The sequence below is a fragment of the Herpailurus yagouaroundi genome, unplaced genomic scaffold (assembly GCF_014898765.1).
Source record: "Herpailurus yagouaroundi ecotype Mexico unplaced genomic scaffold, PumYag 161, whole genome shotgun sequence".
NCBI lineage: Eukaryota > Metazoa > Chordata > Mammalia > Carnivora > Felidae > Herpailurus > Herpailurus yagouaroundi.
Genome location: NW_024412402.1, coordinates 14,063,395 through 14,090,686, shown reverse-complemented (window position 1 = coordinate 14,090,686; position 27,292 = coordinate 14,063,395). Strand labels below are relative to the sequence as shown.

The 27,292-nt window shown below is 45.4% G+C and overlaps 1 long non-coding RNA gene across 1 annotated transcript in view; it reads left to right on the top strand.

Annotated features, from left to right (window-relative positions):
- Positions 1 to 289: 289 nt before the first annotated feature.
- Positions 290 to 27,292, top strand: part of LOC121035549 (uncharacterized) — a 92,303-nt gene continuing 65,300 nt past the window's right edge. The window contains exon 1 of the long non-coding RNA XR_005792949.1: positions 290 to 537. This is a non-coding gene — a long non-coding RNA (uncharacterized LOC121035549). The remainder of the gene's footprint in view (positions 538 to 27,292) is intronic.

The window sequence follows — 27,292 nt, the reverse complement described above, 5'->3', positions numbered from 1 at the left end:
CAGGAATAGCCAGTGGGAAGGAAGTAATATTCATTAAGAGTGTCTCATGCAAGCCGTGCGGGGCTAAGCATGCTCAGTGTAAATTCTCCTGTAGCTTGTCAAGCTATGTTTGAACTCGTTCCAGAATACTGGATTTACTTTTTTTTTTTTTCCACCAGAAAGAATGCTCGATTAGACTGCATTTTGCCTTTTCTTTCTTTCTTTCCTTCTTTTTCTTTCTTTCTTTCCTTCCTTCCTTCCTTTTTCTTTCTTTCCTTCTCTTTCTTTCTTTTCCTTGCTTCTTTTTCTTTTCTTTCTCTTTCTTTCTTTCTTTCTTTCTTTCTTTCTTTCTTTCTTTCTTTCTGGCAGAAGATTGGAAACAATATTCATTTCTGATCAGTTCAGTAATACAATGTCCTTCAGTGTCCACTTGAGCGTTTCAGTGGCGAAGAAAAGAAACTTTGCTACCTGGGAACTGAAGACTGCTTAGGTCAGTGAATGCTAATAAAGTCCTTAAGGACTCATGGAACCAGGAGTTAACTTTTCTCAACTGTGAAGGTAATCTACAGCAAATTTAATTGCCTTTTCAACTGAGTGGGTATACACCAATTTTTTTTTTTCACACAAAGAGTATGTTTTTCATATGTTGGAGTGATTTTCCAAACCCAGGGAAAATATGTCTTTGGGTTAATTTGCATTTGAAAGGGCCTCTTTTCGTATTAGAAGTTCTCTCTCTCTGCCACAAATTATGTGTTTTTCAAACAAATATTGTGGTAAGCTGATGTAGCCATAATGGTCTGACTGTGGATGTGTTCTGTGTTACATTAATTCTTGGCGCGGGTTAGTTTGGTGAAAGTTACTGCTTTTGTGACTGCCAAAGATGAAAGAGAGTTTGTTTTTTGCTGCTGTTGTTTTTGGAACTTTTGGTGGGCTCTGAGGCGGCGTTGTGAGCCCCTTCTGGAGAGGAGAGTCCTCTCTCTCTGTGTGTAATGTGAATTTCTCACGGTGTTCAGCTGTAACTCTGAGAAAGGGCTACAGTGTTTTTAGAATCCGTGTAGGAGTAGAGTTTTCTTTTTAAAAATGTAGTTTTGGAGGGAAACAGTACTGGAGGAAGGCAGAAACAAGGTTTGTAATGCAGAAATTAAATCAAGACCTTCTTGGTGAATAGTAAGCAGTGAATGCAAAAAATATTGCATGCTATATACTCCCTGGTTTAGTTTAGATTAATAATTTTACTTTCGGATTAACAGAAAGTAGATCAGACTTTGAAGTGTGCTGTCTTCTATATCAATTGTGATAGCACAGAAAACTCAGATTGGAGAGATGTTAGGGTCTCAGAACGAAGCAGGTTAGCGAGGGCGGCCCCTTTAAAGCATCTGGGGGCTGAGGTTATGAAGCCACATGGCCTCTTGAAGGAACGGTGCATCCGGGGCTAAGCAGTTCAGTTTTATTCAAGACTTTTAAGAGTAAGAGGGGATTTCTTTCTTTTCAAAATAAGAACAGCCAGGCGAGGATTATTGACCAGCCAGGGATTAAATATTTGCTGGATTACAAAGCATCACATATTATCGATGGGTAAATCGGACTGACCAGCTAGCTATTCAGGGGCTGTAAATGAAAATACCATAGCTCCAGACGGAATCAGAGCGAGCAGCCCCCTGCCCGTCATTCTCCATTTTTATGTGGGCGAAAGGGATGATAGAGGTGGGGCAGGGTGTGAAATAGGACTTCACTGATGAGCTGACCTTGCCCTTTTTTAACTTCTGTCCATCTGTTCTTACTGGGCAGCTGAAGCCGTGAGCAAAGTGGGAAGGGGCCTCAGGGGAGACGAGGAAGAAGAGGCCAGACCCCGCCAGGCCTGTGATCTGCTCCCCGTCCTGTGATTTAGACCTAAGAAGAGAAGCTAAGTGGATGCATCTAAATCCACTTCCTTCTGCTCCCAGAGCTTTGATTTAGTACGAATTGCTGCAATTCTGCACCTGCCTCTGGTTTTCATAAGTAATAGCGGCTCCCACACATAGGTGGTGGTTTATCTGTTATAGATGGATCCCCAGGGAGATAGCCACAGTCATTCAGGCTTGTTTTGGTTTTTCCTTTCTTCCCTAACATGTGGCACAGATCTTGATAAGTTTAATGGAAACAACAAATCCTTTCGGGGATGGGAGAGCACAGTTCTCCGTGAGAGAGAGAGAGAGAGAGAGAGAGAGAGAGAGAGAGAGAGAGTGTGTGTGTGTGTGTGTGTGTGTGTGTGCGCGCGCGCGCGCGCGCGCGCGCATGCGTGCCGTCTGGGCTCTGGGACAGCGCAGCTTGGAAGGCTTTCCACGGCCAAGGGCATTTGTCTGGAGTCAGGGACCCTTTCGCTGCCTTGGCTCTGTCTGTATAGAAAAAGAGGAGGCACACATTCTGGAGCATTCTTTTCTCCGATTCCCCTTTCCTATCAATGCACCCCCTCTCCAATGCTGTTCCGCCTTCATGACCCATGTCTCGAAAAATGGCACTGAAACCTTTTCCAGGCACAAAGGAAACCCGAAGGCCTCTTTCTGTTCGCATCTGGATAAAATTTGGATTGTGACAAGGGAAAGTGGGTGGGAGAAGAAAAGGCTGACGTCACAGTTTTAAAAATGCATAGAATGGACTTCCCAGAGGTTTTCTTGCCTAGAGTTTTCGGAGTGTTTTTGTGACCTGCCCACACCCTACCCACGGGGCTTGGGGCAGGCAAGTATCGTATCCATATTTTGTAGCGAAGCGCAGCGGGTCGTCCAAAGCAGAGTCAGACCCAGCACACAGAGCCTTTAAGCTCCCGTTTAGGACTTCACCTGCGCCCTCACGGGAATGATTTGAGATGCGTTTCTGCATCTTGAACTCAGTTTCCCCATTCACTTGGAGGGTTTGGACAATGACAGTTATTTTGTGCCACAGCCTCTCCAACTGAATCTGTTAGTATAATGGTTTCTTAAATTTGAGAAGCTCTTCAGACCTTTCAGGGAACTTTCTCGTCTGTCCTTTTATCTTTGACGCCACCTGTTAAAATCGACTGGACCGGTGTTGACATCTTCATGTGCCGAAAGACAAAACCGAGAGACTGGTTGACTTGATGCCCCCCGGTCAGAGGCTGGATGAGCTCCAGGCTGCCCAACTGAGGGTTTGGAATTTGAATCTACGTAGGGGTTACGGACGTACGGAGGGTACGTATGAGTAGTCTCATGGTTCATGAAGGGGGAAAGTGTGTCAGGGGCTTTATGTACTGTTTGTCCCACGATGCAGGGGAAAACCCGGGCTGGAAGAGTTATGGATGTCACCCACAATCACACTTAGGGAGCTGGGAAGCTGGCTCTGCATCCTAGCTGTAGGACCCCGACGTGCGTGCCATATGGAATCGTGACCAAGCACACAGGCTTCGCTGGCTTTCTCTGCGTCTCGTTTTCCTTGTAGGTAGCATGGGGTGCTGGGTGGATTCTGTGAGATGCCGTCTGTAAAATATTCAGCATGGTGCTTTGCGCGGCGAACCCCATGGTGTTCCGAATAGTGACGCCTGTCGTTTTTTTGTGTTCCGTGTCACCCGAGGTGAGTGCAGGTTACTCTTAGTGTGAACCCCAATCAGCTCTTCAGCTCAACTCCCGGATTCTCAGGGCAGTTGTGCTAAGCGAGTGACCATCAACCTGTGAATAGCGCTTAAGGCGTTGTTATTGAAAATACAAAAACGGTGCTGACTGGCAGGGAGGTAGTGAGGGCAAAAGCGGTGCTCTTCGTCTCTGCCCAGGGAGAGGCTGGCAGGAGGTTATCCAGGCGGACGTGTCTGGGGTGAGCAGGACCGGACCGTTGAGTCAAATTGAGTCATCTCTGGTGGCCTTCGCTTGCTGCTGAGCAGACTGTTGGCGTGTGAGATGTCTCTCTGAAGGGAAGAGTGGCTAGCCAGGGGTTATTCCGGGCTCCTAGATCCAGTTGGCATGGAAAAGCAAATGGGGGCACACAGGCTGTAGAACTGCCACGATTTTGTATTTCTTGGCCCTTCTGACCAGCAATGACGGGCCTTTGAGGTTGATGGAGTGTCTGAGCTTACACGTGGCATGATGTTAGAAAGATCCCCTTAGACAGAGACAGCTCCAGGGTGCACTTCTGACCAAATCAGAGCTTTGTAATTGAGGTCCCCCCCCGCCCCCCATAGAGGGCTGTCAGTGCATGTCACAGCCCCGCAAAACCAGAGGGCAGAGCACTCGCCGGAACAAATGGTACATAGGAGTTGAAGGGCAAACCGTCAAAACAGGTGTGATGGTACCCGAGTATGAAGCCGATTTCAGGGACTGTGGCTGACGAATCAAGATTTTAAATGTCTATTTAACATCCTTAAATGCTTTAGAGTTTCGGTGCCTTGCCACGACCCTCGGGTCGCTTGTCCATGCTGGGAAGGGAAGGTCACCGTGGGGGGTTGGGGACTGTAGGTGGGTGTTGGTTTCTTGAGCATCTATTATGTATCCTCCACTAGGTTTGATGCTTTCCCAACCTTAGCTTCTTTAAGTTCACGGTATCCCTGGGGAGTTTAAAGAGGAGGAAATCTTCTGGGAGGGGAGAGGGTATATGGCCACGGAGGCAAAGAGAGTTCACCGGATCGGCCAACTGAGCATACAACACCATGTAGAATTAGGAAGACGTCTGGGAAGCGTTTTTAGGTGGAAAAAGGCAGTGGTGGTCCGATAGCCTCTCGGCTGTTGAGTAGTATTTCCGCGAGTTCCTTCGATGGGAGATGCCGGCCTTGACTCAATCTGGGATCCACCACCGTGTATTGTCCAGAGTTGGGCAAGTCCGTTCCCAGAGAGAGTTAGTGCTTAATTAGCTCTTTGCACACCACCTGCCTTTGGGGGAGCCACTCCACTTGAACAACACATCGAAATTCTCTTTTTGTTCCCCCACAAATCAGGCCTTACAAATTTTGCAGCTTCAGCAGTCGAAAAATCCCTGTAATTATCAGGCAGTATCCTGTAACTTAAAAACAGAATTTGGAATGAAATGCCTGGGATTTGGGTTCTGGCTCTGGAGTTTCCAAGCTGTGTGACTTCGAGTAAATTAATTTCACTCCCCTGTACCTCAGTTTTCACACCTGAGGACTGGAAGACGAGTGAGAACTGCCTCAGGTGGGATCACCATTAAAGTGAGTTTTGAACATGTGGCCTGCTTTACCTGTGGTTATTCCTCCCCCCTCAGCTGCTACCTGAGAGTTCTCGTGCTTTCTGCTTTTCTGTTCTAAAACAAGGCTTCTCCTTCACTTACTTAGATGGGAGGTGGTCTTGCGGGCAGTGCTGGGCAAACTGGTTTACATCAGAATATTGGAAACTCTTTTTTCTTTCTTTGCCCAAGTTGACTTTGTATTTGCCAGATTATTGGAAGGTGGACGTCTTTGAAAAGACAGGGGAACCAGACAGAAAAATGTAGCCAGAGCAGAATTGGATCAACCATAGGAAGTTCCCAGATGCCCTGAGAAATGGGTAACAAACCAAGGGTACCAAACGAATTGTTGACACACGTCTATTTCCACATACTCCCTGAGAAGTTGGGAGAACCGCCCCCCCCACCCCGCCCCTTTAGGACGGCTACTTAAAAGAAAATAACAAGAGTTGGTGAGGATGTGGAAAAATTGGAACCCCGTACCCTGTCGGTGAGAATGTAAAATAGTATGGCTGCTGTGGAAAACAATATGGCGGTTCCTCACAAAGGTAAACATGGCATTACCTGTGATCTATCAATTCCACTTCTGACCCACAATAATTGAAAGCAGGGTCTCAAAGAGAGATTTGAACACCCATGTTCATGGCTGCATTATTCACCGTAGCCAAATGATGGAGGCAACCCAAGGGTGTTTCAGTGGTCGAATGGATAAACAAAACGTGGCGTATTTGTTTGTGGAATATTATTCAGCCTTAAAAAGGAAAGGAATTCTCGCATGTGCCACAACATGGATGAACCTTGAGGACATTACGCGTTGTGAAACAAACCAGGCACACGCACACAGTTACTGTAAGATTCCACTTATATGACGTACCAAAGTAGTGGAATTCACAGAGACAGAAAGTCGAAGGGTGGATGCCAGGGGCTGGGGGCAGGGAAATGGGGAGTTATTCTTTTAATGGGTACAGAGTTTGAGTTTGGGAGGATGAGAATGTTCTGGGTATGGGTGCTGGCAATGGTGGCACAAAATGTGAATGTACTTAATGTCACCGGACTGCATATTTTAAAATGAGCAAGGATGGTAAATTTTTTTTTTTTTTTATAATTTTTTTTCAATGTTTATTTATTTTTGGGACAGAGAGAGACAGAGCATGAACGGGGGAGGGGCAGAGAGAGAGGGAGACACAGAATCGGAAACAGGCTCCAGGCTCCGAGCCATCAGCCCAGAGCCCGACGCGGGGCTCGAACTCACGGACCGCGAGATCGTGACCTGGCTGAAGTCGGACGCTTAACCGACTGCGCCACCCAGGCGCCCCAAGGATGGTAAATTTTATAGTATGTATATTCTATCACAATTAAAGCCAAAAACCACTGAGAATGTAAACAGTCAGTGTAGTAGATAGTTTGTAGGGGCTTACCTACTGGAAGTATTTGTTTCATTACTGAAATTCAGCTGGTGGGAGAGGAAGATGAGGCTCAAACTGAGGAGGAAAAGAGAACTAAATCACTCAGCAAACACACTTCGTGGAAGTGGGGGGAAAAAAAAGGACACAGGAGAAAAAAAGAGGGCTCTTGGTACAGAGAAATGCAATTTCCAGAATTTTTTTTTTATTATTATTATTTTTTAACGTTTATTTATTTTTGAGACAGAGAGAGACAGAGCATGAATGGGGGAGGGTCAGAGAGAGAGGGAGACACAGAATCGGAAACAAGCTCCAGGCTCTGAGCTGTCAGCCCAGAGCCTGACGTGGGACTCGAACTCACGGACCCCGAGATCGTGACCTGAGCTGAAGTCGGACCCTTAACCGACTGAGCCACCCAGGCGCCCCCAATTTCCAGAATTTCTATGTGTGAGGTTCTTAGGGGCGGGGTTTCTTGGGCACTGTTCACACAGCAAGGATGCTACTTTAGATCATTCATTTGGGGGTGGCATTTAGGCGCTGATACAGATGTGGGGGTACCGAAAGCTCATGGGGCACCTCTTTTTGCTAGACCTTGAATTTCCTATTGGGTTACATTTTTACCAGAGGCTACCTCTGTGAAAGGTCTGTGGTGAGTAAAACTGTGGACAGAAATTAAACAGAAATTAAACAGCTACTCATAATCAGGTAGAGGAGGGGAAAGAAAGCAAGGAGCATGCAGTGAGCCCCTATTTTCTACCACGTGTTTATGGATACCGTCCTTTCAACCCTCCCAATTGCCTCTAGGTCCTTTTTCTAAAGGGAGCCTTCCCAAGGTCCTTTGGCTGCAGAGTGGCGAGGCCGGGACTAGAACCCCGGGTCTAAGTGAGAGCCTGAAGCTTATTCTGTTTCATCACACTTCGGGCTTTAGGCGTTACGTTGCCTCAGTTAACTGTGTAAAACCATCCTTCCCTGCCTTTGCTGTCAGCAGCCATAGAGGGAAGTTTTTCTGGAACCAGATGTATGTCTCACACACACAGCTTCGGACCCTCCCAGGGGGCTTCCGGGGGGCGGGGGCGGGGGGAGTGCTGGGGGGCAGCATTAGCATCCACAATCTGAACATCATTTTTAATTTTCACAAATCTTCGCATAGCAACATTTACCCCTCCCGGGGTGGGGGTTGGGTGGGGGGGGAAGCTCCAGGAGCAGAGGTGTCTGGGGAACATCTTTTCTGCGGTGCTCTCTCGGGTTCAGGTGTTGGAATAAATGAACCCGGAGTGCACCGGCCCCTCCCTGGAAGGCTGTTCTCAGGCTCCTTTGTTTGGTTTATGTATAGCCATCAATGCATCATTCCTTCTGCTTCAGCTGTTTGAGAATCCCATCTTCTCTATTGATTTCCCACAGAACGTTTACTGCTCTCCAAGGTGTGACCTGTACCTCTGGCTAATTTATTTCTGTCATGGCTGTAGGATTTAGGAATGAAGGGGGGGGGGAGGGGAGGGGGGGGAGTGGGGAGAGAGTGATGTGTCCAAGATGTGGGAAGTGAATTCAGCATTGGAGCCCCCGACAGGCCTGCCGGCGGCTCTGGAGGGCAGTTCTGTGCACCCAGCAAGGGGACTTTGTTTGAAAATCTGCTCGGCAGGATGGAAGCCCAACCACGGGGTTTCAGGAGGCCAGGAATTAGAGCAGGGCCCCATGGGGATGAAAAAGCAACGAAAGAATGTGTTTGAAAATAACGTCTTGGGGCGCCTGGGTGGCGCAGTCGGTTAAGCGTCCGACTTCAGCCAGGTCACGATCTCGCGGTCCGTGAGTTCGAGCCCCGCGTCAGGCTCGGAGCCTGGAGCCTGTTTCCGATTCTGTGTCTCCCTTTCTCTCTGCCCCTCCCCCGTTCATGCTCTGTCTCTCTCTGTCCCAAAAATAAATAAACGTTGAAAAAAAAAATTAAAAAAAAAAAAAAAAAAAAAAAAGAAAATAACGTCTTGACTGTCCAGGAGCCAGTCACCATATTGAGCAGTATGTGGTCGGGGTTGTTTTTTTTTTTTTTTCTTTTTTAATGAAATGATGGAAAACTGCTACTGGGGTCAGGGAGGCGACCAGCGAAGTCATATTCTCTTCTTCATGGGATTTTTCAACAACAGGGCATCCGTGTCTCAGTCCCTGGAACTGGGATCGCATAGACCGACATGTGAGATATTAAATCGAACCACTTGAACATAAGCCCCCCCCCCTTCCCCTCCATGCCCACGATGCACCCGGTGACCCTTTCCGTGGTCTGATTTTATCAGATCACTATTCGAATGTCCACTTCGTTGTTGCCCCCCGTGGAGACAACTTCTGTCTTCTTAAGAAAAACTGGTGATAACCTTCCGCAAGGAAGGATGTAGATTATTTCTCATGTTGGCCTGGATGGGGACTCACATTTGTTGAGTGAGTGGAGAGGTCATATCTGAAGAGCACTTTAACGTTTTCAAGATCGGGGCGCCTGGGTGGCTCCGTCGGTTAAGCGTCCGACTTCGGCCCAGGTCACGATCTCACGGTTGGTGAGTTCGAACCCCGCGTCGGGCTCTGTGCTGACAGCTCAGGGCCTGGAGCCTCCTTTGGATTCTGTGTCTTTTCTTCCCTGCTCACCTCTGTCTCTCTCTGTCTCCAAATAAAGACTAAAAAAAAACTAAGAAAGAAAAGTTTTCAAGATCTTTTTCGTATACGTTATTTTATTTCATTTCCAGAACAAAGCTAAGAAGGAGGTATTGTTCTTTTCCGTGCATGCTTGAAGAAATGCTGGCTCATGGGCCAGCCTGTTGCCTCGCTGAGGTCACGTGGCTAATCAATAGCAAATACAGGATTCAAGTCCAGGGTGTCTGCTTCTAGGTTCCGCTGGGATTCCATGATACCTCAGGAGTGCAGGGGCCACGATATGTTACCAGGATCACCCACTGAGGAGTGGAAGCTGGGCAGTAAGTGGCATGAGGGCCAAAATTTGCCCAAACACTTAGAAAGCCACTAAGGGGACGAGTCAGAGCTGAACCAAACATGCAGGCCTCGAAACATCCACTCGTATGATTCATGCCTACCGTCAGTCCGTCTGAGGTATGATAAAGCCTTGGGAAGAAGGGTAAACCATTCATCTCATATACTAGCCTCCAACCCCACCCCAACGTGCATGCAGCTTCTCTGTCACTCTTTGGAGAGAATAAAATCAACTATCTACACATGTGTTATCATCAATTATAATATACCCTGGGCTGGGCGTTAGAATAGCAGTTTGCTGTGAGGCTGGCTAATGGAGTTCATGTCTATAAACTCCAGACAGTCCAGGAACCTCTCTTTTTTCCACAGTGTGTGGTGTAGAAGGGGCTTCTGTGATGTCAGTAGGAAAACAAGATGGCGGGGATGGGAGGCTGGTGGGTTTTCACAATTGGAACCCAGTCTACCCGTAACCGTCCAACTCTGGGGAAGAGGAGCCCACTTCATCTCGCCTGCTGGCCAGACAGGTAATCTCAGCACCCACCTCAGAGCCTGAAGGAACCTCAGAGCCTCAGTGTAGAGGTGCCAACTTGAGTCACTCCATTTTTAGAAACGTATGGCATGACACTACCATGGAAAGGCTTCGGTCCTGGGTAAGTACTTACAGTTAAAGAAGAAGGGATAGGGGTGCCTGGGTGGCTCATTCGGTTAAGTGTCCAACTCTTGGTTTTGGCTCAGGTTTGTGATCTCATGGTTTGGGAGATTGAGCCCCATGTTGGGCTCTGCACGTGTGGAGCCTGCTTGGGATTGTCCCTCTCTCTCTCCCTCTTTGCCCCTCTCCCGCTCGTTCTCTCTCCCTTTCTCTCTCTCTCTCAAAAAAAAAATAAATAAACTTAAAAAAAAAAAAAAAAAGAAGGGATAATCTTGGAGCCAAATTAAAAAAGTCCAGTGCATAGGACTAAGAGTAACTGTAAATATCCCTGGGATAGCTGAAGTTAGTTTGGTTTGAGAAGGTCTGGCCTTTGTAAAGAATCTTCCTCTCTTCCTTTATATGTGGCACACTGCATTCCCGCCACCTGTGAGGTAACCTTTGTCTCGGGACTTAGGATTTTTGAGAGGGGAGGGATGCGCTACAAAATACACGCTCCAGAGAAAGTCACAGTCGCTTCCGCATCAACAGTGTGCGAGGCTGCGTTTCGCTGTTTCCCTCGCCAGGGGCAAATTTTATTTCTCTGCTCCTTTCCTTTCTGCAAGCAGGTTTAGGATACCGACACCTCCCTTGAAGTTGGCCTGAAGTAGCATGTTGTTCCAGAGAGAACTCAGGACTCACAGATTTTTTTTTTTTTTAATGTTTATTTATTTTTGAGGCAGAGAGAGACAGAGCATGAACGGGGGAAGGGCAGAGAGAGGGAGACACAGAATCTGAAACAGGCTCCAGGCTCTGAGCTGTCAGCACAGAGCCCGATGCGGGGCTCGAACTCACGGACCGCGAGATCATGACCTGAGCCCAAGTCGGCCGCTTAACCGACTGAACCACCCAGGTGCCCCAACACCGATTGTTTTTTAAGAAAGCCTGAATTTGCGTACGGGTTCCACAGCTTATGAGCTGTGCGGCTACAACGTGTAACTGTTAACAATTGATTTCTGCATCTGTAAAATGGGTCTGTTAGCATCTGTCCTAACTCACGGAGTTGTCGTGTTGAACCTTGAGAGACGGTGGGCGGAAAGGTGTTTTGTGAACTCGAGCGTACTGTCCGGGAAAGAATGTGCCCTGTATTCTTTTGAGCTCTTCGGACGTGGGGACAACTGGTGTTCTCTCAACGATCTCGGCTGTCAGAATGATAGAATGTTCCAGCGTGTTTCCGCTTACCATCAAGACTTACTGGGGGCTGTGATTTGGAACTCACCTACAGCTCACCACGAAAATGCCAGATACACACCTTGTCTCTGCTCTGTCCCACCTCTCCCTAACCCTTCCTGAACGTCCTGCCTCTGTGCTCTGAGAGTACGTCCAGCTCCCGTAATCGGGTCCTGTTCTTCTTTGGAGACGTGCCTGGGAACCTCTTTGAGGGAAGCCTTCTCATCTCACCGCTCCTGGAGTTTCCACAACTGTTGTCACGAAGCGGCGTGGGGAGGGGCTGGCCTGTGTGCAGACAGCAACGGGGCTCTGAGTTGCAAATACCTCCACGCTCGGGTCGGAATGTAGTGTGTCATAAAGACAACAGACCATGTGAATTTTGAGTCTGATGATGCAATGGTGATGTAGATCTGCTACATGACGGGTTAGGTTTTTGGTGGGCTAATACGAAAACCTACAACCGTTTATACGATTGGGAAATGCTTTGTTGGGGAAATTGCCTTATGAACCGTAGGGGGCTGACTTACAAACATGTATTTACAGTTCAGCTTGGTTAGGACTTGAGGCTTTTCTTCTCTTTTTTAAATTTTTTTAATGTTTATTTTTGAGAGAGAGAGAGAGACAGAGCATGAGCAGGGGAGGAGTAGAGAGGGAGACACAGAATCCGAAGCAGGCTCCAGGCTCTTGAGCTGTCAGCGCAGAGCCCGACGCGGGGCTCGAACTCACGAACTGTAAGATCATGACCTGAGCTGAAGTCAGATGCCTAACCCACCGAGCCACCCAGGAGGCTTTTCTTGGCTCTGAATGTGCAAACCCTTCTTCCAATTTTAGTTTTATAGAAACATTGTATCATCGATGGAGTGAGTTATGACTTGGTTGGTGTGGGTCGCTGGAGGACCTCCAGTGCTGGGTGGCTGGAGACGGAGGGGGTCCTGTCCTGCTTCTGCCACTTACCGGCTGTGACAGTGGATTCCTCACTTACAAAATAGAGACGGTGATGATAATACTCCGTGCACAGGGTCGTTGTTAGAAGTGGTTTGTGGAATAGAACAGGTCATACAAAGAAAGTTGTGACACTGACTTAGTGCAGTATAAACACAGCTTCCCAATTTTTTTTTTTTTGAATGCTTATTTATCTTGGAGAGAGAGAGAGAGTGAATAGGGGAGGGACAGAGAGAGGGGCGGGGGGACAGAGGATCCTAACCAGGCTCTTCACTGACCGCAGAGAGCCTGTTGTGGGGCTCAGACTCATGAACCGTGAGATCATGACCTGAGCCAAAGTTGAATGTTGAACCGACTGAGCCACCCGGGCTCCCCAGGCTGTGACGTCTTTTGTTGAACAGGGAATGACTGGCTTCTAAGTGAGGGCTCTTAAGAGTGTTAATTGAGGGTAGGATGCTCAGAGAGCACTGGAGATCAAAAATTCCCACAGATACTTTATGTACGGATCAGGAGTTGGCAAAACTGTGCTACAGACACACAATGGAATATTATTCAGCTGTAAAAAGGAGTGAAGCACTAACACAGGGTACGTTGTGGATGAACGTCAAGGGCATTCTGCCGAGTAAAAGAAACCAGTCACAAAAGATCATGTATTGTATGGTTCTGTTTATATAAAGTATCCAGAAAAGGTAAATCCATAGAAACAGAGAGTGGATTGGTGGTTGCCAGGGGCTGGGGGGAGTGGGAAACAGGGCATAGCAGCATAATGGGCATGGGGCTTTCTTTGGGGATGATCAAAAATGTATTCGAATCCGATACAGCACCACATGGAGAATGTACTAAATATCACAGAAGCGTTCACTTGCATATGGTTAATTTCAGGGGCGCCTGGGTGGCTCAGTCGGTTAAGCATCCGAGTTTGGCACAGGTCATGATCTCATGGTTCATAAGATCAAGCCCCACATCAGGCTCTGAGCTGAAACTGCAGAGCCTGCCTGGGGTTTTCTCTCCTTCTCTCTCGGCAGCCCCCGCATTTTCTCTCTCAAAAATGAACTTAAAAAAACCACACACACACAAATAAAATAAACAGCCAAAAAGAAAGTGGTTAATTTTATGTGCATTTTATGTGCCTTTAACCTCAGTGAAAAGAATTCTGCAGAAAACCCACACCTGAATAAGTTTACTATATAGGAAAGCTTTCTGGCTCTTTACATGGTCTTGGTCGTTGGGTGAGTTTTGTGAAGAAAGGTCTCCTCGACTTCTCTACATTTTTTTCTGAAGGCAGTAGCGTCGTCTTAACACCTTGGTTTTCTGTGCCTCCACGAGTCCTCAAGTTCTGTTTTAGGTGCTGTTTTCATTTATTCACTTGGTGTCCCGGAGAATGATAATGAATATGTGATCCCGGACGGAGGACCGCAACCTGGCTGTGCAACTTTGTCAGGCATCTTAACCTCTCTGGTCTTAGCGAGACACCAATTAGATTATTTCTTGGGACTCGGAGTTTTACAGTGCTAGATTTAAGAAACGAGCAGTGCATTGTCAGGTTCCCTTTAAATATTCTGCCAGCTAATTCCTCTGGTTCTTTTACTTTGAATTCATTTATCAAACCTTGCTAGACAGACAGAAAAAAAAATTATACTTTGAATTAGCCTTCTTTTTTTTTTTTCCCCATTAAATCTCATTAATGAGGAAAACATTCGTTTCCATATCTATGGTCAAACTACTTTTGACCACGGGGAAACTTTTCTTCGTGTTTTTTAAGATAAAAATGCCCAAAGCGTGAAATTGATGTACTTTTAAGGTTAGAAAAGCCTCAAAAATGATTTTTATCTTTAATTATAATACGTATCAAAAAATAACGCACTGCAATAACTTAATAGCCCATCAAAACACTATCTTCAAGGGTCATTTACCATTTCCATGATAAATTGCTATTTTTAGAAGCTTATGTAACCAAACAAAGAATGTGTTCTTGGCTATGGCCATGAAGACAAGTTATTATCGTGGGAGGGACAAAGGAATCTGAGAGGCCCATGAGAGACGGATCCAATCGCAGAGGACGTTTTATAGAGTGCCCTTGCTCTTCAGTCTCCATTTTCTGCAATCAGAATAATGTAGTGCATTTCAGAGCCATTTCCCTTTTGAAGTGCTCTTTCCTCATTAGTTAATAAATACTCATCAATGAATTTTCCTCCTCGTCTTGGAAGTTGGAGTAAAAAGAAAGATAATCGCTTTCTGTTTCGTAAGTATGATTCCCTCTGGGACTTCCCCTCTTGTGCTTTTAATGGAAACATAAGAAATAAATGATACCTCCTCGTTTGAAAGGACCAAAGACTACCATTCCTTCCATACAGAGCCAGTGGAAATTTACTGCAGATATCAATGACCTTTAGCAACTACCCAACTGTGGTAACAGAAGGAATGTCTGTCTCCCAATACCAAGCTCTGGAATGCTTTAGTGTCTCCTGAGGACAGGTAGCTAGAAGGATGCCTTGGAGGGGGCGGGGGGTTCCTCGTCAGTGAGCTGAATACGGTACAGTTGAGCTGGGAAGAGGTGGTCTTTGTCTGAGCACGGGTCTTCAGTGGCCTCCGTGTCTCTGATTTCCAGGGTCAGAAGGGAATGGTTTCCGAATTTTCTATTCTTTTTGTGTTCTCTGCGCTGTAGCAACTTAGTTCCATTTAGACTTGGCTATGATTTTCCCAGTTTCTGCTGCGGTGAATTGCATTCCACATCCTTAAAGCAGCTCCTAGACCATTCTAGCTGCACGTGGGTGGGGGAAGGGGTTCAGGGAAGACAATTTATAGCATAAGCTATGTCTGATTTGGTTTCTGCTGGCTTGTAGTTTATAGTAGCCTTGCCCAATAGGCATACAACACAAGCAACTAATGCGAGCCATGTGTGTTTTGTTAAATTTTATGGTAACCACATTAAAAAAAGTAAGACTAAGTAAGTGAAATGGATTTTAGTAATACATTTCATTTAACCCAGTGTATCCAAAAATGTTATCACTTCAATATGTAATCGATGCAAAAAGTGAATGGGGCATTTTTACATTTTTTAACCCAATCACTGAGTTTCGATGTGTGTTTGACACTTAACGACACATCTGTTTGGACTGGCCGCACATCGGGTATCAGCTGCGTTTCATGTGGCTGGGGGCCACTGGGTTGCATAGGTCAGGACTGTAGTTCTGGATAGACAATGTTTTAACGTAGTTTTAAATGAAAAAAAAAAGCGTTCTGAATTATTTATCACCAAGTCAAATTCTGATGTAGCTTACCTTAAGTGTTCGAGGCGTCCTTCTCGTCAGATTAAGTATCTTTTGTGTTTTTCAGGGGTGAGAGGAAGTTAGAGGGTCCCCTAGGGGAAGGGTTAATACATATTTTCTCAAAACTACAGTTCACTCTGGTAGTTACGTTCGGTACGGAAATGAACCACAGCCTGAATGAATTATGATCTCTCCCCCTCCCCATTTTGCTTTCTGTTTTGCTGTATCTTGAGCACCAAGAAATGACAAGACTGTTGATTTCAGATAGCGGTTAGGTTTTGACCGGGTTTCATTTGAGCCCAATCCTAGAGCAGCTGCGCTGTAAGTGGTTTTTCCACATACTCTTAGTTTTTTGGTGTCATCATCTCCCAAGATAATCTTTTGTGCTTATTTTTATGTGGTTGTGTTATCACGAAGAAAAAGGCTCCTGCTTATACCTGTGGCCTCTCATCTCAGTTCAACTGAAAAAATTCTAAAGGGCGGCAGCCATGACCGAAGGAGACAAGTGTCAAGATGGCTGCAAATCCCCTTCCAGAGGCTTGACGTCCCATTCTTGGGCTAAAGACCTCATTTTTTCTTTAGAAAAATGTCACCAATATTTGGTCTCTCATTCCACCAACTGGACCTTTAGCCATTGGCACTTCTGGTATCTATAGGGGAACAATAATTAATGTTGGTAATTAGTTATCTTTGAACAGTGACCATGAGCAAGCCACTGTGGTAGGTGCTGTGAGAGACCCAAGAAAGTAGTGCCATCCTCCCTTGTCCCCAAGGAGCTTAGCCTGATGGTGAAAATAAGCTCGATACACAGAGTCATGGTCAAGGTTCTTAAAGCGTTAGGGCAGAAATATCCACAGGGTAGTCAGATGACCCTGATGTACTATAAGACAGAGTGAACAAATAAATATTTGCCAAGGCCCTACTCCAAGCCAGGAGGTTTACCAGATGCCAGTAACAATGAAGGTGAAGATGGGTTCTCTTTCTGAGGATCCCCTAAACTACTGTGAGATGGGGGTGAAAAACAGCCACCTGAAACGCCATGCGAGCTATGATATAATGGGGAGCTAGGACTACAGAAATGCAGAGGAAGGTGAGACCAATGCCTCCAGTCCAAAGCTGGGGTCAGATCATGAGGGGCAATGCTGATAGGGCTGGTTTTCCAAATAGGAGTTCACTGGCCAGACAGGGAGAGGAAAAGGGACAAGAGTGAAGGTAAATGTGGTTCGAGGGCTGGGGAGCCCCGGAGAGAAGTCGTATACTTGAGGAAGTTCAGTTCTCTAAAAGACAGCGGATTGTATCTTAGGATACCCGATTCCGATTCTGCCTCTGTTATGTTCCCTACAATTCGTGGATGTTTAAGAAATTATTGTAGGTTGCTAAGATTGGGTGATCTTTTACTTTTATTTAAAAAGTAGCCCATCAGTGACTATTAATCACTCTAACGAGAGGCACCATGCCACCGTGCTTAAGTGCTGACTCTGGAAGCCAGGCTACCTGGCTTCAAATCCCAACTCTTCCGCTAAAATCTCTGATATGTAGCCTCTCGGTACTTCAGTTTGCTCATCTGTAAACTGGGAGATCAAAATAGCATTTACCTCAAGGGTTACTGTTAGTAATGCAACGAGTTATGATTTGGGAAGGGCATAGAATAGTGTCTGATTCACGGGAAGAACCCTAAACGTTTCCTAAATCTAATGAAAGCAATACTTAAAGTTCCAGTGGTTCTGCAATGGCAAACCAGCTGTCTGTGTGACTGGCATGTGATCGGGGAATTGTTGATTTGTTGTTTGTTTTTTTTTTGTTTTTTTTTGTTTTTTGAGGGAGTGAATTTGTTTGCAGTCTAGCTGGTCTGAAATCGGCCAGTGGTATACACTGATTGATTAAAGCAGATTGGAGGAGACATTCTTGCAGTAGAACGATACAAGCTTTGTATTTTATTTCAGTACATACCAAAAACACATTAAAATTTTTTTTAACGTTTATTTATTATTGAGAGACAGAGAGACCCAGAGCATGAGCAGGGGAGGGGCCGAGAGATGGAGAGACCCAGAATCCGAAGCAGGCTCCAGGCTCTGAGCTGTCAGCACAGAGCCCGACGTGGGGCTCGAACTCACAAACCGCGAGATCGTGACCTGAGCCAGTCGGATGCTCAGCCGACCGAGCCACCCAGGCGCCCCTAAAAACACATTTAATTGCTCTTGCTATCGAAATTTCCACTTCAGTGAACTTGCATGTGAAATATCTAGAAACACCAGTTATTTCCAAGAGAGTATGTGAGAATATGTGTGCATTCTTGTTGGATCATATATGAAAATAGTGCTTTTGTCAGTAAAGGCAGAATATGGTCACGTTGTAATGAGTGACTGCTTTGCATTCATGTAAAGGTTGCTTATTAAGAAAAATCCCAAACAGGCTTAAAAGTAAAGAGAATAGTCTACCGTATATCCATAATCTATCAATCATTTAGATTTTAACCTTTTTTTTTTTTTTTTTTTTTGGTTAAAGTATTTTGAAGGAAATCCCAGATATCATAGCATTTACAAAGTGTATTTTCTTGGGGCGTCTGGCTGGCCCAGTCACTTAAACATCTGACTTCGGCTCAGGTCATGATCTCACAGTTCGTGGGTTCGAGCCCCGCGTCAGGCTCTATGCTGATAGCCTGGAGCCTGGAGCCTGCTTCGGATTCTGTGTGTGTGTCTCTCTCTGCCCCTCTCCTGCTTGTGCTCTCTCTCTCTCTCTCAAAAATAAATAAATGTTAAAAAAATTTAGAAAGTGTATATATTTTTTTTTTTTACATAACACAAAGCCATCCCACCCACAATAATCTTTCTTTGACATATCCCATCCATATTCAAATGTTCCCATTTGTCCCCAAGTGGCTTTTTCAGTTAATTTGTTTGAATCAAGATACAAACAAGGTCTACCCGGTGCATTTGGTCATCAGAACTCTTATGTTTCTTATCATCTAGGATGGTCTGTGTCCCTATGTTGGTTTGAGTGGGTTTTATTATGTGATGGGCTCAGGGTCTCAGACCGAAGGAAGCCCTGTACTGACCAGGTAGTAGGTGGTGGCCTAATTCACCTGAGGCAGAAAACTTTTGGCCAAGAAAGTTAAATTGTAATGTTCTTCCCACAAGGTTTAATTTCAATTATATGTATTGAGGCACTGAGCAAGGCACTAAAGACCCAGAAATGAATGAGACGCAATCACGAATCAGAGTTTCCGCTCTTTGATCAGGAGCGTTTCTGCAGTGTGACCTGTCAGAGGGAGAGATCTTGAGGTCGAGTGGGGAGTGTGGCTGCTTCCAGGGAAGCAATCAGTGTGCAGGTGCTACCGACTCTGGCTCAGGGCTTTTCTTTACAGTGTGGGAGTACATCAGACAGCCGAGAATGCTGGAAATTTTGTAGCCCAGTTGGGCAGGTGCCTAGTGATGAGACAGGAGATTCTGGGGTCTGCCTTCCATCCTAACACCATCTCCCCTAGCAACATAGCGTCCAAGGTTTTATTCCTCAGTGAGTATAAATTACGTCGAAACTTCACACCTATGCCAAGCACTGGATAGCATTTGAGAAATGGTTACCATTTCCCAGGAAGTAGAATTCTTAAGGCACGTGTAGGAAAAAAAAAAAATTCCCCTTAGGTCTTTGCTTTAGATATGTCTTCTTCCTCCAAATTTGAAAGGAATTCCTAAAGGTGGTCAGTCTACAGGGAAGAAAGGAAGACACTTTCTTTTCCTCAGGATCCTGTGTGTTAGGGAGAAAGCCTGTTCTGAACACCAGAGGCGGACCAAGAGAGCGTGGAGAGAGGACTGTGTGGGGTGGGAAGGTCTCTGGACTGAGATGTGGAAAGACCTGGGATTGCCTCCTTGTACGTCACTTTTCGGCGACTTTAATTTGAGCACGTCTTTGAACTTGAAATCAGTTTTCTTATCTATAAAATGGGTGTAATGATGACTTTTCCATATGAAAGATGATGGTTTTGAAACTTTTTAGAATTTGCAGCCCCCTCCTTCTCCCCACCCCCAGGTAGGAAAGGAATGTTGTTACTGCTGTCTTAGGAGGAAGAAACCTGTCTGAATTCTTTGGAAGAACGAACAGCTAGGAGGGTGCTGTGTGGGTCCGAGGATGGCCAGCCAAGGTCTTTGGAACTCAGAATGAAGAATGGTTTAAAACCATTTCCTTGGGGCGCCTGGGTGGCACAGTCGGTTAAGCGTCCGACTTCAGCCAGGTCATGATCTCGCGGTCCGTGAGTTCGAGCCCCGCGTCAGGCTCTGGGCTGATGGCTCAGAGCCTGGAGCCTGTTTCCGATTCTGTGTCTCCCTCTCTCTCTGCCCCTCCCCCGTTCATGCTCTGTCTCTCTCTGTCCCAAAAATAAATAAACGTTGGAAAAAAAAATTAAAAAAAAAAAAAAACATTTCCTTATTTCCAGAATGAAAAATGAAAGGAATCCTGAGGCATTTTTAAAATGATGTAACTTTGTCTCTATCTCTATTAGTGTAGTAGCAAGAAAAAAATTAAACTCACAGACCCTGAGTCAGGCTAAATTCATCCAGCGGTAGTGTTAATTAGGACAACTTCTGCTTCAATATAAAATAGGGTGATGACCGTGAGACGTTGGTTTATTGAAGATAGGTATGAATTGGATAGACTACTGGCCCTTCCATCAAGTACAGAGGGCGCTGAACTCCGGGTTATGCGGTCAGTTGATTATTTGCACAAAAGTCATGTCATAAAGGCTAGTGAGAGAGAGAAGGGGAGATTAGGTATCTGACCTTCACACACCCGGGGGAGAGGTCAGAACACTTCAGGAAGGTGTGAGAGGAAGACAGATTCTAGAACCAGAGGAAGGTTTGAAAAGTATGAATACAACCAGCAAATATCTTCTGGTGCCTTCAAGCTAAACTGGGGGGACCAGTTTTGGTTTTGTTAGCATTTCGGGTGCTCTGTCTATGGCTGCGTTCTAAGCATCCTTGGAGGGTCGGTAAACAAACCACACACACGTTGATATGCTCACAGGAGCACTGGTGACATCTTCAGTAGAAAGCCATTGAACTCGAGGATCAAGGTGGGGGTTAAAGAGTCATCAAATGAGCAGAGTGGCGAGTTCCAGAGTAACAAAGCGATTGCTCGTGTAACAGCGTGTCGCACGCGTTTGTTTTAATAGTGTTAGTTGCGCCATCCAGCATAAGGGACGGTTTAAAAAATGGAGCACATCTCACATCTCGAATTTGAAAGCTGCCATTTCTGTTTCTTTGTGTCATCTAATTTTGGGATCCTAAATTGTATTGACTGAGCGTGTACTCAGTGGAGGTACACCACAGTGCTGGGTGTGTGCAAAGGAAGGTGTCATTAGAGGATGACGGGGTAAGATCAAGCCAGAGGAAAACTGCTCAGTAACCAGGGGTTACTAATTACTAAGGCACTTGTGGCAAGAGCCATTTCAGGTGAATGGGAAGAGGAATGACCCACGTAGTTTATGCTGCTCTTTCCTGGCAGTTGGGTTGTCACAGAGAGACTCAGGCCTCGGGAAGGTTCCACGTGGTGGGTGTTGAGGTGATCTAGAGACCGAGAGATGTGAGTAGGCCAGCCACTACATCCCGTCTCTAGGACAGGCTCTCGTTGACAGGTATGTTACAAACTGGCCTGAAGACATGATGTCCAGGAGGCTTTCTCAGTAGAATATAATCCCCATGAGGGCAGGACTGGGTCTCTCTCGGTCACAACTGATTTTCCAGTCCCTCACGTTGCGTCCCAAACCGAGTGGGAATTCAGTGAATAAAAAACTCTGTATTTGTTGGAGAATGGTCTTCCCCGAAGCAAAAACTTTCTTTGAAGCTTAAATGTATATCGTAAGGGGCGCCTGGGTGGCGCAGTCGGTTAAGCGTCCGACTTCAGCCAGGTCACGATCTCGCGGTCCGTGAGTTCGAGCCCCGCGTCAGGCTCTGGGCTGATGGCTCGGAGCCTGGAGCCTGTTTCCGATTCTGTGTCTCCCTCTGTCTCTGCCCCTCCCCCGTTCATGCTCTGTCTCTCTCTGTCCCAAAAATAAATAAACGTTGAAAAATAAAAATAAAAAAATAAATAAATAAATGTATATCGTAAAACTCTGAGGCCGTTAGTTAAGGCTGAAAAAGATTTGGAAGTGAACGTTTGTTGAATCTTTCCATTCCTTCCAATAGACGGGATCCCACCATCATGAAAGCGTCCATGCACGTAATGGCCACACTCCCACGTGCCCACATAGACTCGCTTCCGTCCACCCTTTGGTCCTCTGATCTTCGTGGTCTAGTTTAGAAAAAGAAGCGAGGAAAGTGACATGAATTGAAATTGTACATCGTGGGGTTTTTTTTTGTTTTTTTTTTTTTTATGCCTTAAAAGACCGTATATCACCAGAGAAATAAAGCCATTCTTCTAAGACTGCCTGTAATTTTTTTTTTTCTTTTTTGGCAAGTTCTCCCTGTCTTTTTTGTAGCTCTGTCTCTTCCTTAGAGGATTCTTTAAGTTCTATCCATCATCTCATTTACTGAAATGTACCTCATTTGGGAATGAGAAAGTTTTGGCATAGCTGAGAGCTTTTAATGGAAATATGAGAGAAGACGACTCTGACATATATAATACCTTCAATATGTTTCCATATATTGCACGATCTCTGATGCATAGCCCGAGACACATAACGACAGATGGGCCGGGGAGAAGGAGGAACATTCTCCAAGCGGGGATTTCTTTAGAAACCAGCACTCCTTCCAAGGTGCTTTGAGCTATTCTTAGCAATTGGGGTTCAACACTTTCACCCCCAACAGGAGCAGGTTTCTGCCAACAGGCTGCCTGTGGGGGCTCTGTTGCCTAGCATTTTATTCCAAACAAGAGTCAAGCCAGACAGAATAGTCTTAGAGAAACCTAGAGCCAGAGAACCAAGCCCCTGTTTTGAGCTGCGGGACGATGGTCAAGTTACTTGACTTCTTTGGGCCTGCAATTCTTCCATCATGTAATGGGGCTGAGAAGTAGTTTCTGTTCACTTCCAAACTCTGAAACAAGCTATGAGAAAATGTTTATGTAACAGTGGGGATTATGAAATTTTCCATGTTCTTTGCAACTATCTTTTTGACACATCTAGAGTGGAAATAATTAGGAGGGATGTTTCTTTTCCCTTCTTATTTTATCCAAATCTAATCGTTTGATGGCTCAGAGTTTCCTCAAATGCAAACAACACATTCCAGAATAATGCAGAATTTCATTTTGGAGCGAGAGGACTAAGCAGTGAAGTGTTTTGACCACATGTTACGGGGTTGAGAAAATTGAAAAACCACCTACACGAGAATGTGGGCTGCGTAACATTAGCGAGGCTTTACTACGGAGTCACTCTGGGAGCATCTCATTTTATTTTATATTTTCTACCCTGTCTGAGCCACGTGATAACAGATTTGAATCGGTGGAATATCTGACACGCTCTCTTTCTTAACTGTGTTCCATTAGCTTGAGCTATTTATCAGAAAACGCTTTTTTTTTTTTCTAATTTTTTTTTTTTTTTTGACTTGCACACAATCTGGTTGCCCATTTTCGCCACACCCAGACATTGTGCTGACAGAGCCTTGTTTTTTTCACAGCATAGTTTTCCCATCTGGGGCGTGTGCTTGTTATTGTAGTAAGATAGATAAAATACCTACGTAAAGACATACTCGGGCCAAACACAGAGTATATTCCCAGATGTATGGCTTGCCGGAGGGGAGGGATCTGAGAAGTCTTTGAGTCCAGAAGGGCTTAGAGAAGTAAAGTGCCTGGGTGTTAGAGAGCTCATGACTTATTGGGGAAACAAATGCCTGCGGAAGGGAATAGCTACCAACGAAAGAAACCCTGGAATGTCTCCTGGGTTAATTTAGGATTCCTTACTGGAAATAACTGGGGCCATTGGAAGTACAGAAAATTAAACCCATTATCTTGTTTCTCTGAGCCAATAAGAATATTCTTCAAATTAGGAAAACATTATCCTGTAGCAGATTGCAAATCAGAAGATACCTATCTATAATCGATAACTCTGTGATGTTCAGGTTTTTTGAAAGCGTACAGTAGAATGATTGGAAGTAAAAAATGTCTTTCTCTTTGACATCCTTACCATGCCTACCCTACTGAACCCTCCGTATCCCCCACTACAGACCTTCCTTGCCTCTGCCTCTTCATCCAGGCTTAACACCCACCGGAAACACATTATTAGCGGCTTTCAGCTGGTTTTTGTTCTGGTTTGATCCCAGTCCCTCGCCAAAGGGGGCATGGCAGCCTTGAACTCCATGCTTCCTGTGGTTCCTCAACCTGGTATTTGGCCTTGGTCTCTAGGGAGGTTAGATATTGATCTGTTTGCCAGATGAGGCAGCGAGGGCTGAATGAGAAGAGCACCAAGTCTGAACTTACAAAGTAGAAGAGGACTTTTCCAGTTGGAACGTGATGCAGGGACCATGCCATCCAGCACAGAATCACAGTGACAACAGGTGACCACACACGGGAGTCCTCCCTGTGTCCGGGACCAAGGAGTATGTTCTAGCTAGATGGCCTGCCTTAGGAATACTGTTCTCCACCAATGCCCAGTGAGATGTATGGGACTTTCCTCCAAGGAACACCTCACCACATGTCCACAACTGGCCGTTCTAGGATTGACAATTCAACACTTCCTAACCCTTGCCTCATCTTCCCCATTGACCTTGCTATCCATATCTGCGCTCTTCCTCTACTGAGCGAGCACACTATTCACCTTCTGTAAGTAGGGTTTCCTTCTGGCTTTTCTTTTGTTTCTCTTATTCAGTTTGATCACTAAGCTTCCAGGTAATCCTTCTTTGGCTTCTAGAACCTTGTCCATGACACTGCTCATTCAAGTGATATTTTACTCCACTCCTTTAGGGCAGATTCAGGAAACTATACAAGTTATTCCTTAATCAAGTAAACTGTAGATACTCTTTTGAGGTGTGTGTGTGTGCTCGCGCACGTGCGTGTGCGTGTCCGCGCGCGTGCATGTGCGTGTCCGTGCGCGTGTGTGTGTTCAAATCCAACTGCAGAATAGTAATTTAGCTCCTGATTCATAAGAAATAGGCATGGAAGTCTCAGTGGGGGTAGTGGACAGAGTCCTTAGGGAATTTATTCTAGGAATATATGAGATTGGATCTCTTATCTATCAACTGCTGTGGTTTGGGGATCCCTGAAAGATTGGTTCAGTTGAAGGAATTGTACATATTCATAGCTAGTAAGTAAAGGGAGAGAGAGAGAGAGAGACAGACAGACATAATACCAAAGGAAATACATTACTAGCTATTATGTAAGATATTCTGTTTCTATCTGTCTGATACTGTGGACATGACTTCCTGAGAAAATACTCTTTCTATAACATTTGACTGGCATGGGCTATATTTTTGTTTAAGATATTTTACTCTTCTCACATAAACCAATTAACTGTCATATTTTATCCTTCCAGGAGTATCCAAATAGAAGGTTGGCTGACAGCCAGTTTGCTAAGTCCTAGAGGATAATAGCTCATTGTCTATAAAGAGCTTTGTTTTAAAGTCTCGTCAATTCTGGCAGCCCTTGTGATGCAGAAGATATTTATAAGGCTGTGAAGAAAGGTCATATGTTGGGTGTTAGCTGCACTGAGTAGCCCAAATGATTTTATTTTTCCATTCAGCGGCTCTTTGTTGCTGTAAATGACCAAAACTTGACTTGCTTTTCACTATTTGCTGAAAATTTCACCGTTGTCCGAAAGCTTACATAGCTGACTTGCTGAGTAGTTTGGAATGGCCCACTGCAATCTTAGATGTATCCTAAAAATATAGATAGATAATAGGAAAATGAATTTAGTCAAATCTGATACTCCCAATTCATAGGCAACAATATTGGTATTAGGAGGCAGCAATATCTTGGTGTGTTAACGTTTCCAGTCAGTAAAAAACGACCTCCATATTTAAGAGGAAAAACTGCTTTCAACTTCTTCAATGAAAGGGCAATTTTTTTCATCTTAAAAAGCTCATTCAAACCAGCATATGAATGCTTTATGAACAAATGAAGGGAGACTATAAGGGATTACATTTCTTTTGAACTGTACAAAGATGTAAAAAACTTGAAGCAAAAGGACTTGATTCAAGGTAAATGTTTGTTGAACTGATTTATCGATCCCTTCTAAATGCTCTGGGATGAAAAATTCAAATCTAAACTCCTTTTTTTTTTTTTTTTTTATGTTGCTAAGCTTTCTAGAAGAGGGCTTTGAATCTTGAACGAGTGTAGGTTTAGCCATTAATTTCCAGCACTTGATAATTCCAGTAGAGGCCCTGGACGCTACCGTGTTAGTGCAAGAAAGGATGACAATCAGCTAAGCATCGTAGCCCCCCCAAGAAAAACGAGTGCCACGTGACCAGCCTTCTAGGTGTTGAATCCACATTCGTTATCTCACAACACAACTCAGTGTTTGCCGAGTGCCTTCTATGTGCCGGAACAGGGCTCCAGCCCCAGTTGAGAGGGAAGAGATGAGTTCCCTCCTTTCGAGGAGTTTGCAGCCCCGTGGATGGGTCTGCACAAGAAAACTGAATAGTATAAGACCGTGTTCTCACCAGACACAAGTAGGGCAGCTGGATCGGAATTCATGGAGCCCAGTTGGGAAAGGCAGGGAAGACTTCTGGGAAAAGGGAGTCTGAGGCTGAGCCCTGAGCGGTGAGTAGGTGGTTTCAGGTGAAGGGTGGCGGTGGAGGAAGATTGTTCAAAGCAGGGGGAGACGTATGGATGAAAGTCTTCAGGTGACAGGGCAGAGAGTGCAAAGGGAGAGAGGTCTTACCTCAACCGCTCTTCATCACCACGGGAAGAAAGCATTCCCTAGGGACCAGTTGTGTGTGCCTCTGTCCCCGCTGCCTTAGCGTGATTGCCGGCCAATGGTTCCCTCCTTGTGGAACATACCTTCATTGAAAACGTTTTTGGACGCATTTAATTTTTACGTTAAGCCCGTGAAGTCGATCACGTTGTCCCACTATTAATAGATGAGGCTCAGGGATAGGGCGGCTTTGCCAAGATTACTTAACGACGAGTGAGCTAGGAGCCTCCCGAGTAGTCCCCCCTGACCTATCTCATATTCTCTAGCTTCATCCTCGTGATCAAGGACACCATTTTGTTGAGCCTCTCCCATGGGTCAGATACCACCCACAAACATGGTGCCATTTAATCCTTGTAACAAACAGAATCATCTGGAAGGGAAGGAACACACGTTCTTTTCACCCCATCCTATCTTCCTTTTCACCCCATCCTATCTTCCTTTTCGTGAAGAACAGGGCTCACCCTCTTCCGCCTTCTGTTGCAGCTGGAGAGGTTCGCTCTGTGGGGAGAAGAGGCATCTTTAATAACAATTCCTTGTATACGGAGACTACCAAGATATTCTGTCTTCTGGATACTGTGAGTTGTATAGCTGATCAGGTTTTCCTCTTTGATTGACAGCCAGCCAGTTTAGAGCAAAACTTGAACCCCGCCTCCCCCACCGTGTCCCCTGCAGATGTAGAGATCTTTCACGTATGTCTTTTTGCATTGGCTTCATTCCTGTCTCCGTTTTATGGTAGCATCCTCATTTTTCTCCTTTTCTCTCTTCTACATCTAGCTTGTCTTATCATTTCTGGAACAAAGCAGGATCTAAATAATTAAAATGTAATTAGGGGCGCCTGGGTGGCGCAGTCGGTTAAGCGTCCGACTTCAGCCAGGTCACGATCTCGCGG